Here is a 16,461-nt window from a genome sequence, read left to right as displayed (position 1 = left end):
AGCTACCTCCGAAATCGATTGCGCACGCGCGCAGCATATCTTCCAATGTCTGGATTGTTCGCTCGCTTTGTCCATCTGTTTGGGGATGATATGCCGTACTCATGTCAAGACGAGTACCTAAAGCCCCTTGTAACGATCTCCAAAATCTTGAGGTGAACCGACTATCTCTATCAGAAATGATGGACACCGGGACTCCATGTTTTGAAACTACTTCTCGAATATACAATCGGGCTAACTTTTCCATCTTATCGGTTTCCTTGATCGGCAGGAAGTGCGCTGACTTAGTTAGCCGATCCACAATAACCCAGATCGTGTCGTAGCCCCCAGGTGTCCTTGGCAGTTTGGTGATGAAGTCCATAGAGATTTGTTCCCACTTCCACATGGGAATTTCTGGCTGCTGAAGCAACCCCGACGGCTTCTGGTATTCAGCCTTTACCTTCGAACACGTCAGGCACTTACTGACATACGTCGCGATGGCGCCTTTAAGATTGGGCCACCAATACAGCGCTTTAACATCATGGTACATCTTGTCTGCGCCAGGATGTACGGAATACCGCGTCTTGTGAGCTTCGTTTAATACTTGCTCGCGCAATCCTCCCCTGAGAGGGACCCATATACGGTTAGCAAAATATCGAGTGTCGTTCTCTTTGAGCTCCAAATCCTTAATCATACCCCCAAGGGATTCGTTTTTAACAAACTCTGGTTTCAAGGCTTCTTGCTGAGCGTCTCGGATGCGGGTAGAGAGATCTGCGTGAATGGTCAACCTTAGAGCCTTGACTCGCAGCGTTTTTATTCGCTCCTTCCTACTTAGCGCGTCTGCTACCACATTCGCCTTTCCAGGGTGGTACTTAATTTCACAATCATAATCATTCAACAACTCCACCCATCTTCGTTGCCTCATGTTTAAATCCTTTTGATCAAATATATGTTGAAGGCTCTTGTGATCCGTAAAAATTATACACTTTGTACCATAGAGGTAATGGCGCCAAATCTTTAGCGCGAAGACAACCGCTCCAAGTCCCAGATCATGCGTTGTGTAGTTCTTTTCATTGGTCTTGAGTTGGCGCGAGGCATACGCTATGACTTTGTCTCGCTGCATAAGGACACATCCGAGTCCCTGATGTGAAGCGTCGCAGTAAACGACAATGTCATCCGTCCCCTCGGGCAGAGACAGAATTGGCGCACTACATAACTTCTGTTTTAACATTTGAAATGCTGTTTCCTGATTTTCGCCCCACACAAACTTCTTGTCTTTCTGAGTTAGCGCGGTCAATGGTAGAGCTATCTTGGAGAAGTTCTCAATGAAGCGTCGATAGTAGCCAGCTAGTCCTAGGAATTGCCTCACCTCAGTTGGGGTTTTTGGCGCTTCCCAGTTTTCGATGGCCTTGACTTTGGAAGGATCAACGTGTATTCCTTTCTCGTTTACAATGTGACCGAGAAAGTGAACTTCTCTAAGCCAAAACTCACATTTGGAAAACTTCGCATACAACTTTTCTTTCCTCAACAATTCCAAAATCAATCTCAGGTGTTGCTCATGCTCGGCCTTGGTCCGAGAGTAAATCAGAATATCATCTATAAACACAATCACAAACTTGTCCAAGTATGGTTTGCACACGCGGTTCATCAGATCCATGAATACAGCCGGCGCATTAGTTAGCCCGAAGGGCATCACTAAGAACTCATAATGGCCGTATCTAGTTCGGAAGGCTGTTTTCGGCACATCTTCCTCATGGACCCTAAGTTGGTGGTATCCGGACCGTAGATCTATCTTCGAATAATAACTGGATCCCTGCAACTGGTCAAATAAGTCGTCAATCCTCGGTAAAGGGTACCGATTCTTGACTGTCAGCTTGTTCAGCTCCCTGTAGTCAATACACATCCGGAAGGAACCATCCTTCTTCTTAACAAACAGTACTGGAGCTCCCCAAGGTGAAAAGCTTGGGCGTATGAAACCCTTATCCAATAGTTCCTGTAACTGATTGGATAGCTCTTGCATCTCAGATGGAGCTAATCGATAAGGCGCTCGAGCTACTGGCGCAGCTCCTGGGACTAAATCAATACGAAATTCTACTTGTCGCGGCTGCGGCAATCCGGGCAAATCTTCAGGAAAAACTTCTGGAAATTCGCGCACTACTGGTAAGTCTTCAATTCTTCGCTCATCTCCTTTCTTCTCTACTACATGCGCCAGGAAGGCGTAGCACCCTTTCCTTAGGCACTTGCGCGCCTTTAGGCACGAAATCAGTTTTGTCGCAACTCCCCTTCTTTCCCCTTGAATTACCAAGGTTTCTTCGTTCAACAGTGGGATCCGAACCTGCTTCTCATGGCAAATAACTTCCGCGCGGTTCTCGACTAACCAATCCATACCTACCACGATGTCAAAACTTCCCAAGTCTATTGACAACAAGTTAATATTGAACCCGTGACCTCCCATGACTATTACACATTGTTCAGTTCTTTCGTTCGCGCATAACTGCCTACCATTGGCTAGTTCTATAGTATAAGGCGTGTCTAGCCTACTGGTTGCTAAGCCTAGGGAGTCTTTAAACTCAGCAGATATAAAACTTAGGTCAGCGCCAGTATCAAATAAGACAGATGCAAAATGGCCGTTAAGCAAAAACGTACCGGTTACCACATTCGGCTCTTCTTTAGCTTCACCCGCGCCGATCACAAAAGCTCTCCCGCGAGCTTGGTTTCCCCTTTGCGGGCAATCCCGACTGAAATGCCCTGGCTTTCCACATGCGTAGCAGTTGTCATTGGCTCCAGCTTCTTTAGCACGGCAATTCACCGTCTTGTGCCCTGGCCTGTTACATTTGGCGCACGTGACGCTCGCGCATTCACCCTCGTGGTGAAACTTGCATTTGTTGCACCATGGGTAAGGCCCGCTGTATCCTTTCCTTGATGGTTCCGCGGCTTGGATCGCGTAAACCCTTGCGCTTTCCTGCTTCTTGAACGGTGGCTGCTTGGAGTCGGACCCTCGGTGGTGAGAGTTCCATTTCCTCTTGGAGTCAGAGGTTCGCTGCTCGTTTCCGCGCGTAGTCAACATACCCGCACGGACCGTATCCCTTGTAAGGGTGATGGCCCGCGCTACCGCCTCATCAAAGGTTGGAGGCGCTGCGGCGTTGAGCGGAACCCTAACAACAGGAGGTAACCCAAAAATATACCTCTCGATCTTCTTTTCCTCCGTGTTTGCCATGTCTGGCACCAACTGGCAAAGCTCGTTGAACCGGTTGTTGTAGGCGTCAATATCCGTTCCTACCATGGTGTGGTTCCAGAATTCCTGTTGTAGACTCTGGATTTCCGCGCGAGAGCAGAACTTTCTCATCATCATTTCCTTCAGTTCTTCCCAGGTCTTGTGAAGAGCAACTTCTCGCCCCAAAGTCTTCACTTGAAGTTTCCACCAAGACGAAGCTGCTTCTTGGAACATGCATGTTGCGTAAAGAACCTTCTGGTTCTCACTACATCTGCTAATGGAGAGAACTGTCTCCATCTTGTCAATCCAGTTGTAGAGCCCAATGGCCCCTTCGGTACCCTTGAATGGCCAAGGCCTACAGGCCATAAATGTCTTATAGGAGCACCCTTTGTCCAAGGCTCCTGAATCGGGTTCTGGGGTCTCGTTCTGACGACCCTGACTTGATTCGGCCTTGCTGGCCTCATGTGTCGCAATCGCCTGCGCGATTATTTCCGCGAGTTCCTCGGGTGTCATGGTAATTCCCTTGGCTCTGGTTGGAGGCATTCTCGCTTTAAAAGAGTGAAAATATATTAAACTTAGCGCATGTACTCTGAGCACATAATGTTCTTTATCTTTATTCACTAGACACTGTGTGGCCCGTGTTCCTAAGTGTGTGTATAGTTTCTTTTGAAAATATTTTCTTTGAAAAAATATTTCATGCGATTCCCCAACGGTTATAGTCTAGGTTAAAACTTCTTTTCCTAGTTCGCTATAACCAGTGCTCTGATACCAATCTGTCACACCCGGCCCTGAGCGGCGGAAACAGCCGGGCGCGCGCGAGTGGGGATTGATAATTAAGCACGGGCCATTGCAAACATTCAAAGTAAGATTTTCATTGCGCATGAAAAGTTTAATACAAATACATTACATTGTTTAAAAATCACATAAAAACATCCAAGTATAAAAACTGTTGAAGATTTCCACGCCATATCCCTTTGCGCGGCGGGAACAACCACGCGCATCGAAGGGATAGAACTAAAATCTTCCAAAAAGCTAGTTTTAGATGTTCAGCGTGAGGTGCTCTAAGTGTGACTCCATGCGCTACCTAGTTATCTCCTGAAAGACACGTAAAACATTTGAATCAGTATAAACTGAGTGAGTTCACAAGTTTTAGTAACTTGATAAATCGTATCGCGTCATAAACATAATAGCATCATTGAAACACATGCTTAGTAAACAGTTCTGAAAACATAATCTGATAAAAATCGTTCCGCGGTTTACGCGCGAACATTTCTGGGAACTGTGCTCGTCTGTGTAAGTGGTGCTGTCACTACGAGCGAAACAAGTAATACCGTCCCGCGGGTTACGCGCGGACACATCTGAAAAACCGTGCTCGTCTGTGTAAGTGGCGCTGCCACTACGAGCGAATAATACCGTCCCGCGGGTTACGCGCAGACGTTGTGCCGGAAAACAAGGCGCTCGTCTGCGTAAGAGGAGCGACCTCTACGAGCGGGCTCAAACCCATAGTACTGCCCCATGACCATACTAGGCACTCGTCTGTGTAATAGGTGCGACCCCTACGAGTGGGCGGATCAAACCAGCAGTCCCTACCCTTAGAGTTCCAATGGTAAAGTGATCACTTACTCGAGTTCTAGCGCACATACATCGAAAACCTTAGATAACCGTTCGCATTGCTCATTATGAAATATAATTTAAACACATAATCGCTTGCATAGCTTGTAAGTATACCATGATAAATCGTAATTTAAGTACGTGTCCCTCGCCCCGAAAACAGTTTAAAAATAGTAAAAACAGTGAAGATAGGGGCTGTGAGACTCACCTGTGGTTCTTGTTAAGGGATTAATCAAGATTCGGGTTTTCTTGGTGTTGGCCTTTGAATTGAAGGTCTAGAATACGATTAAGAAGTATATATATTAAGATCAAGAAATAGGAGAATATAAGGGTTGGAAGGTAGATCTCAAGGTTATATTCTCGGCTTACCTAGTAACAGGATCGGATGCTTGGGAGATGATTAGTGCAAGTTTGCAGTTCTTAAGAGAGAAGTTTGAAGTGTGTTTGGGTGATAACTTAGGTTACATATTTATAGTCAAACTCAAGGGAACACAATCCCTTGCTTTAGGGGATTGTAATCTTTTCATATCTAGGTGTAATGATGATAAAGTATGGAAATTATTATTATTTATTTAAAAGTGGAGTAGTGGATAAAAGATTTTGATTTGATTTGGTCAGGACATGCAGGTCTGGGGTTGGTGAGAATAGGGTGGCTGACAGTTGACTTTTCATGTTACAGTGTGCTTTTTCAGGTACTTTTGTCAGTGTACAGTAAAAAGTGGAAAATCTCTGAAACACGCTACTGTTTCCTTTTGGGCGGGAGTAATCTCCTTACATCTGGAGAATAGACTAAGTGTTCTGCGCGTATTACTTTGTGCGCGTAGCTTTCTGCGTGAAGGACATTTCTTTGCTGCGGGTAGGTGCGTAACCTTCTTGCAGTTAGGGACATTGAGTTTCATTTGTAGATTCTCCAGGTGGTCTTGGTATTTCAACATAGTGATCAGTCATGTTGAAGTCAATTCCATCTTGGAGCTTCAGACAAACTAGCTCTCAATGTTCCCGCCATGCGGGGAGGTTAGTTCCCTTCCGCACGCGCATAAACGATTTAGGATGCACCCGCCTTAGCATCATGCGGGATGGTCAACCCATTAGACAACATAACGTTAAGGTACATGAAAACATAAAGCCAAAACATTCGCGCATGGCGCATATAGCATATGCCCACGCTGGTTCTTAACATGGTGCGCTCGCGCAGGGCGCACATAACAAATGCACGCGCTGATTCTAACATGGCGCGCTCGCGCAGGGCGCACATAACAAATGCACGCGCTGATTCTAACATGGCGCGCTCGCGCAGGGCGCACATAACAAATGCACGCGCTGTTTCTAATATGGCGCGCTCGCGCAAGGCGCATATAACATAATTACCTAATATTTAGGTTGATTACTTGGTTTAAGGGATTGGGAATTTACCGGGTGTCACAGAACTGGTTGGGATCTTGTTTCACAATGAAAGATCTTGGTGAAGCTGCTTATATTCTAGGAATCAAGATCTACCGAGATAGGTCTAAGCGGCTTCTAGGGATGAGTCAACGTACATACATAGACAAGGTAATGGCACGCTTCTCTATGGACAACTCCATAAAAGGAGCTCTCCCTATGGCTAGAGGAAACGTGTTGAACAAATCGCAATCTCCGGCAACGGACATTGAAACTAAGCACATGCAAGCAATTCCATATGCTTCAGTGATTGGTTCTATCATATATGCTATGTTATGTACTAGACCTGACGTCTCGTATGCGCTGAGCATGACTAGTTGTTTTTAGCAGAACCCTGGCATTGCCCACTGGACTGTTGTGAAGAACATTCTAAGATACCTGAAAAGGACAAAGGACATGTTCTTAGTGTTTTGAGGAGTGGAAGAAGAGCTCACTATAAGGTGTTACACTGATGCTAGCTTCCAGACTGACCGAGATGATTCTCGCTCACAATCAGGATATGTATTCACTCTCAATGGAGGAGTTGTTTACTGGAAAAGCTCCAAGCAGAGTGTGGTGGCGAATTCTACCACCGAATCAGAATACATAGCTGCATTAGATGCAGCTAAAGAGGCTGCTTGGATGAAGAAGTTCATCGCTGATCTCGATGTGGTTCCGAGTATTCATAAACCAATCGTGATAACACAGGTGCTATTGCTCAGGTCAAAGAGCCCAGGTCTCATCACAGAGCCAAGCACATTCTAAGGAAGTTCCATCTCATTCGAGAAATAATGGAACGAGGAGATATCATAATTAGCAAAGTAAACACAGATCAAAACCTAGCTGACCCGTTTACTAAACTGATGACTCAAGACAAGCATGATCATCACAAAGATGCTATCGGTCTTAGATTAGCTAGTAGTTTGTTTTGATTTAGTATTTGGATGTGTGAACATTTCAACAATTATACTTTTAAGTTCTCTTTTGATTTAATGGTTAAATGCAAATGTTGATAATATAACTGTGTTCGGTTTTAATACGTTTAATCCATGAATATTGTATTCTAAATTATCTGTAGTCAGTCAGACTCGTGGGAACGACTCTGAATTAAGACTATTCTGACTTTGGACTCAAGGGGTTGACTTCCAAACTCACAAACCTTATTAAGAATGACTTTGGATGTAACTCGTATCAAATCATCTTCATGGTTCTTAGTCATAAGATGTTTTGATACTGGTATACTCATTTAGTATCCTTAGACCTGAGATACATATTAGAACTTTCGTTTACTAAAGACTATTCTTTGATCAGTGTCACCCGCTGTCGCGTAACTGCCAGCTAAAAAGGCATTGGTTGGGAATAATCTGAAGTTCAGTGGGTGTTGTATGTAATCAAGATGGGATTCTGTACTCTTACATGATATGTAACAGCTAGACATCTTGGCGCCCTCGTTGATTCAAACTGGTCAAGTGTGAGGCCTCACCCAAACTGACTGTGTGTTTGATTGGACCACTTTGATTCTAGATCGAGAACTATAATGATTGAAAGCCATATGAGATTGAACCTGATCCAGTTTCATTATTCAATTGATGTCTTATACAGAAAGGATAAATGACAACGATTACCATAACTTCGTTATCTTGCGATAGTGTATTCCAAGATAGTTTTGGTTAATGAATTTAAAATGTTATAACCTATTGGAGGCAGCTATGTGTAGCTAGAGCACCGCTGGCTGTCAGTATTTAACTTAATCGGACCCGTCCAAGTGGGAGACTGTAGGAATTATGGACCGGTTCGGGTAAGTCAATACGGCCAACCCGGTTATGACCCGTGAGAGTTACACCGTGAGGTAACGAACCATAAACCCGCTTAAATTAGTTAACTGGGTTAGACACTTTAACGAGATAAGATTACATGGAACGGGCTTTGGAGCAAGAGGTGGACTTATTGGCCCATTGGGTTTATAACTAATTAGATTAGTTAAACCTAATTAAAGGGTTATATAAATACATGATTTTATATAACCTTAAACCTGAATCCTAATACAAGTCCATACATCCTTCCTCCTATACCCTAACTGCCGGTCACATTCATCGTCGGTCTACCGCCACCACCTGACATCCGCCACCGCCATGCCCAGCCACCGCCACACCGCTGCTGTCCGCTTACTACCGCCGCTGCCGTTGCCGTCGTGCACCGCTGCCGTTGATCGTTGATCTCATTGTGTCACCTAGCTCGGTTCGTTAGCCTTCGATGTCTCAACCGGTTAATTATTAACCGAGGTAAACTTAAATATATTGTTAGTTTATAATTATATATTTAGTGTTACTCGCACTCGTATTGTTTGTAACCGTATCCTGTCGGGTTTAGTTTCGGTGCTGATTAGTTGTATACTTTCCGCTGCGTATAATTATTAATTAATGAGATTAATTATTATAACCACGTTTATTAAACCGGTTTTAATAAACTAAATTTTAACTGATCACCACTTAAACCCAACACGGTTTTGTTTTCTTTTATTCTTAGTACGTAGAGAAGCTCTGATAGGAACATACTCTTGGACCGCCATACTCTTGTTGTTAGCTACGTCGTTATAACAACAAAGCTTTATGTATAAAAATTGTTAAACTTGACTCGGCTCAGTCTTTTAGCAAGTCGCTTTCATGTGGCTCACAAGCTAATTGCTAAAATGGTTAAACACATGTATGTTCTAAACTATAAAATGGTGAAATTTGACATCCTATTTTCTTTCCATTTCAACTATTTATTATATCATTTGTTTTGTGGTACGGTTATTTATTGAAGTGTGTTACATTTTTTTATATTTGTTTTTATTAATCTTAATTATCATATTTTGGTCACTGCCAGTCCTAACTAATAAGTTGGCTGCTGACGGTCTCTCCTTTAACGTATTTGTTTCCAACGATTCGCAACTAACATAATCCAAACGTTGTTATTTGCAAAACGCCGGAAAAATGCTTTTGGTCGAAAAAGTCACATTTTTTGCTGGAAAACTTAAACCTAAACACCACCACCAACAACCAATCAACTACCACGACTTGTGCACCGTCAACGGATTCCGACGATGCTTCTAGGGTTCTGACGACCTCAATAGTTGCGGATTTTTACTAAAAAAAGGTTCCTAAAGATCTGATCTGATCTGATCTAAGGTTATAAAGATGTTTGGAATGAAAATGTTGAGTTTTTCGGAAAAAAAAATATTGAGTTTTTCAATTAAAAACGTTTTTCCGGTGACCTGTAATTAATGACATTAGGATTCTGTTAGTTGCGGACCAGTGAAAACAAATACGTTAAACGATTGGGCCGTCAGCAATCAATTCGTTAATTAGGACCGACCAAAAGATGATAGTTATGATTAATAAAACCATGTTCTCTTTTTATAAAAGATAATTAAATTGTCTTTAAAACTAGTAGTTTGTGAATTATTGGATTTGATTGGAGGTCCGACCAAAATAAGACCACATTAATCATGGACACGACACAACACAACACAACACAACACAACACAAGGTCAGTTAAGTGCTGCCAGGTTTTCGGAAAACTGACCTGTTTTGTTTCTTTAGTTTTAAGTCAACCACCAAATTATTGCAGGACTTAAGTTTTTTTCATATGGAACAGTATATTATGTCACCACTCACCAGTCCAATAATTGCTATATTAAAAATAATAATTTTATTGTAACCAATAATTATTTTTTTTTGTCATTTTGCTATCAACAAACTGTAGGTTGAATTAGGGGTGAGCAAAATAAGGATCAGACCCTTAAAACCCTTTTACCTAAATCGTAAAACTTTTAATTAGATCCAATTAAATAATATGGGTCGGGTAAAAGGTATTTAAATTTCATCTTAAAGGGTAAAAGGGTTTCAAGGGTCCGACCCTTTTTCAAACCCTTGACCCGTGTACTAGTTTCTAGATAGATACACATCATATTCGCGATTAATCTAGAATGTATGAGAGGTTTGTATTTTATATATGATTCATCATAAATTTCCCAACTACTAAAAAAAATAAAAATAAAAGGCCATACTACAGATTGAAAACACACACACACACATATATATATATATATGAAGAGGATTAAGAGAAAACTCACCTTTAGAGAGAAAACTAAAAAACTTCTAAATAATTATTTTTAATTAAAAATAAAAAATATTTTCAAAATTCTGTTTTAGCCATTATTCTTATATTTTCTTATATTTCACTCGAAAAATATAAAAAAAAAACCGTTGTAATGCATATACGTATTACAGTGCGATATCATTGTATTACACATGTGTATTACTATGAATTTTTGAGTTTAATAGTGTTTTATTGCATATATTCAATATTTGTGTATTGTATATGTGTAGTAGTGTTGTATTATATGGAAAAAAAATAATAAACTAAAAGTTGATGTGGTGCACATGTGCGTTAATATTGTATTATACATACGTACTAATGTGTATTCGATATGTGTATTAGTCTTATATTGCATATATACAATAGTGTGTATCAAATATATACAATAGTGTTGTATTCTATGCAATACAAACACTTTTGCATATATGCAATGCACACTATTACACATACGCACTATACTGACGAGGTTACCGACAAGTTTTTTTTTTTTGAACCAATAACAACATATAAGAATAAAGGAAAAAAAAGAAACTTAAAAAAAAAATTTAAAGTTAAAAATATTTTTTTAAAAGTTTTTAGGAGTTTTTAAGTTTTCTCTTTAAGAGGAGTTTTTACTAGAACCCACCCCTATACATACATACATACATACATATATATATATATGTATATATATATATAGGATCAGGATCATGTGAGAACTTTTTGGGAATTGAAAACTATGAGAACTATTTTAGACCACAAAAAAACTCAAAAATAAAAAAAATCATAAAACAAAAAAAAAACACAAAAATAAAAAAAGTAAAAAAACCAAAGTTCTTATTATCATCCCGGTTTCTAAAAAAATGTATAAAAAAAATTATCGGTTTAGCTAAATTATACATATACATATATGTATAATATGTACATATTGTACACACATGTTTTTTTCATATACATATATGTATAATTTAAGGTAAATGATAATGTACATATGTGTACATTACATAACCAGAGATTAAATGAAAGTATACATATGTGTATACGTATAATACGAATTAAAAAGAAAAAAATCGGTTTTTTTATTATACATATATGTATAATATGTACACACATGTTTTTTCCTATACACATATGTATAATTTAAGGTAAATGATAATGTACATATGTGTATTACGTAACTAGAGATTAAATGAAAGTATACATATGTGTATAGGTATAATACGAATTAAAAAGAAAAAAAATCGGTTTTTTTTTAATGAAACCGAAATGAAATATAAGAATTTTGGTTTTTTTACTTTTTTAAAATTTTCGGTTGTGTTTGTTTTATAATTTTTTTAATATTTTTTAGAGGGTTTTTTTAGTAGTTCAAAATGGTTCTCAAAGTTCTCAATTTGCCAATGGTTCTCTTAGGATCCTTACCCTATATATATATATATATATATAATCACTAAATTGTTCTCTACATGTAATTTGTGAATGTGAATATTATTTGCATCGATTTAAATGGTTGATAAACTTTCGAAGTTAGAGTTTACTGCGTTATTAAATAAAAGTATAATTGTTTTAGGATTTATATATTAAAGTCGTATATGAGATATGCAACTAGTAAATGTAGAAAAAGGGTTGCGATTACTGCTTTAAAGGGTAAATGGTTGGACCCTTGAAACCCTTATTTATAAGCGACCCTTTTATTATTTAAAGGGTATGGTCTCGGGTCAACATTTCTTCCTAAAAGAGTAAAGGGTTCAGGTAGGGTATTAGGTAAAAGGGTAGGGTCTTACCCTTGAACAGTCCTATGTTGAATTATTGTATAGAATAGTAATCAAATTTTAAAAATGTTTCAATTTGGTTACTGATGCATATTTTTTCAAATTGGGTTACTAAATCTTCAAATCAAGTCTCATCTATTTTTTGTGCGTCACGAAAGTAATGGAGGATAAGATGTGGGAATCAGAATCTGCAATATATGTAGTTAAATTCTAAAAAATTTAAAAAACATTAATTATATTAAAATTTAAAAATAAAAAATAAAATTCATGTCGCCACTCAGCGTCAACTTAAAAAAAAAGATAAAAAGATTTTCTATAAGAAACAAAAAAAAAGGCTAAAAGAAATGTTAAAACCTTTAAATTTAATAAAATATGAAAGTCGAGTGTTTTAATTGGAACACTTTTTAAAATTGAGTGACCTAATTAAAATATTTTTAAAAGTTGGTTACTATTTTATGAAGTCGCCACATAACTAAGGAACAATATAAGAAAACTAGTTTTAGACCCCGTGTATATAATGTATGTGAAAAAAAATATATTACATATATATTTTTTATTCTTATTACTGAAATTTTAAAACTAAATACCAACTATGTCATTGAAATCAAAATTAGTGGAACCTACCAAATAAATTTTAAAAATAACTAAATGTCCGCAAATAATGTGCTAAATATACGACCTATAACACTACAAAGTAATATTTTCTTTTCATAGAAAACATACATATTCAAAATCAAGGGTTAAGTTATAATAGGAAGTATAGTTTTTTTAAAAAGAATAAGAAGTAATCTTGTCCATTGATTTTTAATATAGAGGGTTGAGATTATTTTAGGGGAAAATCAAATATGAAAGAAGGGGGATGACATAAAAGGAATAACACATTTGTTGACTTTCTCTCTCCACATGCAAGACACATGCCAAATTCCCCCATCATTTTAAAATGTCCATAACTTTTTTTTACTACGTTTATTGAGAAACAAATTCACCATAATAACGAGTGTCTTTTTATCTTTAATATGAGTACCATATTGTAATATAAAAATTAAAAAAAAATTAGTGGGTTTTTTACAAATTGTGTTTTACCAAATTGTGTTTTACAAAAATGTGTTATACAATAGTATTTTTCATTGTGTTTTTTTTTCATTGTGTTTTTTCCATTGTGTTTTTTACATTATGTCATACAATTGTATTTTTTATTGTGTTTTTATCATTGTGTTTTGTTTTTCATATTGTTTTTTTTTTTCATTGTGTTTTTTACATTGTGCTTTTCATAGTGTTTTCCATTGTGTTTTTTCGGACTTTTCCGGCGAGGTGATAGCGGTGGGTGACGGGTGTGGTGGCGGTGGGCGGTGGAATGGTTGTGAATGTAGGAGATGAGTGAAGATGTAATTGAGTTTTATGTAAGTGGGTTTTTGAAATTAATATAAGTGGGTTTTGAGATTTAAGTAAGTGGGTTTTGATATAAAGTATTAAGACAAAAATATCCTTCTTCCTAGCCTTTTTAAGAAAATCAAACTTCTTATTTGAACCTAACCCTCAAAATCAAAGTAATGAAAATAAAATCAAACAAATATTGTTAAACTCCAAGGAACACTATGAGAACCCAAAATGAAACTATTTAAATCAAATATTTTTTAATATAATGTTTTCAATTTTTTAGACAGAATTACAGAAATTGTCCTTTATCTTTCCCCCAAATTTCACTCGGTGTCCCCGATCTTCAAAATTGATCTTTTTTGTCCTTTACGTTTCAAAATCTCTTAGCGTTTGTCCTTTTCGCCTAACTCAGTTAAAAATCTTTGTTAAGTCAAGTCATGTGCCTTGCACATGAAGGCAAATTGGTCATTTTACCTATTAAAAAAATATTTTAATAAATAAAGAAAATAATAAAAAAAAAACAAAAAACAAATATTTAATTATTTCTCTCTCTCCTCCTCCTCCTTCTTCTTCCTCCTCCCCCTCCACTGCCAATATCCGGCAGCCACCACCGCCCCCGTCTTCCCAATCTCCGACAGCCACCACCTGACCCGTCGCCACCAACCCGTCACCACCACCTGACCCGTCGCCACCGACCCTAGCCCTGAAAAACCCTACCACGGCCATCATCGGCCGCCGGCGAACAACCAAACTCGCTGGAACACGTATCCGGTTCACCTCCAGACGCCAATCCACCAGCCGTCGCAAACGAACTGAATCCGAATCTGAAACGCAAGCGAACCGAATCCGAAATCGAAACCCTAACCGAACCGGAAACTGGTTCCGTTATGGAAAACGAGCCTCTATTCATACTTCCGGCGGACTGGTGCTGCGTGTAGTCACGGCGAGACTTGCCGGTACGCTCACGGCGAGTCGGACCTCCGGATTCGGCCGGATAATACTTGGGATCCGACTTCTGAGAGAGTGAAGAAGTTGAAGGTGGAGAAGGAAGGTGAAGGTGATGGAGTTGTGGTGACGGAAGACGGATGCTCGGAGACTGGACTCGATAAGTGTTTTATGGGTTTGCTTTAGATGGTAAAATGAACTGGGCTTAGTTGGTGGAGCTGTGACCTTGCCGATGATGGCAAGACGGGGGCGGTGGTGGCTGCCGGAGATTGGTAGTGGAGGAGGAGGAGGAGGAGGAGGAAGAAGAAGGAGGAGGAGGAGGAGGGAGAGAGAGAGAGAAAGAATTAAATATTTGTTTTTTGTTTTTTTATCGTTTTCTTTATTTATTAAAATACTTTTTTTAATAGGTAAAATGACCAATTTTCTCTCATGTGCAACGCACATGACTTGACTTAACGAAGATTTTTAACTGAGTTAGGCGAAAAGGACAAATGCTAAGAGATTTTGAAACGTAAAGGACAAAAAAGATCAATTTTGAAGATCGAGGACAACGAATGAATCTATAATTCTGTCTTTTTTTTACTATCGTAATATGATTATTGTATATGTTATTTTTTAAGCACCAAATGACATAGTAAATATTAACAAAAAGTTTTTTTTTTTTTTTTTTTTTACAGTTAAATGTTTAGATTACATCGAAACAGAAAGCAAACGAGCAACAAGCTGCGCCACTACCTCTTTTTGAATTGCAAAACCTAATCTTTTAAAAACTACATTAGCTGATCTTGGAGTCATAACATTATGATGCATGACCCGTTGAACACGAGTAAGTAACTCCACAGCTTCAGGCGTGAGGAAACCAAAAGGGTCAAAAGCAACTTAAATTATATTAGTTACATAAATTTGAGTTTATATAAAATAAAAACGACTTAAATTTGGAGATGATATAGAAACTTAGGTTGACTTTTATAACTGAATTTTGAACTTAAATATAAGATTTATCTAACTTATATATAAAAAATATATATTAATTATAATTAAATATCTTAATTTATAAAATATAAAAGTGAAGCAGTTTTGATGAGAAAAAAATTATTAGATAAAACATGATGATGACATGTGTCACAATTATTTTCTTTTATTTGAATAGGTAGATAATGTTGGGTTGGTGTGTTTAAGTGGTTAGTATCAAGTTTTAAGTTTTAACCACTTGGGGGGTCAATATGACATGGCATTTTAGTGTGTTATTGTAGAGGTATAACGATGTTCTAAATTGATGATTTTAAAATCACCAACGAAGCTAAATATTCATAGGAATTTGTGTAACACTTGGGATGAAGGTAAGTCTAGGAAGAAAATTAATCACACATGCTATTTAGCCTATTCAACCTCATTGTAAAATATAATTCGTTCCAGGTGATTTTCGAGTTATCTTCCGTTTTTTGTAACGAATATTAGTGTGAAATCTAATGGTTTTAAAGTTAAGCTACAATAAAGGCAAAGAGTACACACTCATATAGTTGCGATCTGAGAATAGCAAGTTCAAGAACAACCTATACGAGTTTAAATAAATGTTTAATTGCTTTGTAGAATGTAGTTATTATTATTATTAGGCTCTTGACCCGTGTACTACACGGGTGAAAATATAAAAATCAACAATTACACATATATAATTTTAAACGACAATATATTTTTTATATGCTTGTAAACGGAAACATGATTTATAAATGCAAGTCATTCAAACATATACAAAAAATTGAAAGATATAGACTTATAAAAGATTGTATTACATAGTAGAACGCTTATAAAGAAATTTTAAATGGCATTCAATATACATTGTCACTACTCGCAAATCAAGTTTCAAGAAAAGTTTGATACTAATATTTAGTGTTATAATGCAAAGTTTACTATAAAAAATAAGAAAGGGAAATAGTAAGTTATAATATGGTTGGAATAATTTTGAAAAGAAAAAAGATCAAAAGAAATATATATGATGTATTTAATCCAACCGCCATGTCTGGTTCCTCA

This window comes from Bidens hawaiensis, unplaced genomic scaffold (assembly GCF_021521415.1).
Source record: "Bidens hawaiensis isolate Kalapana, Puna unplaced genomic scaffold, B.hawaiensis_p1.1 tig00005307_1, whole genome shotgun sequence".
NCBI lineage: Eukaryota > Viridiplantae > Streptophyta > Magnoliopsida > Asterales > Asteraceae > Bidens > Bidens hawaiensis.
Note: the sequence above shows the minus strand (reverse complement) of the source record.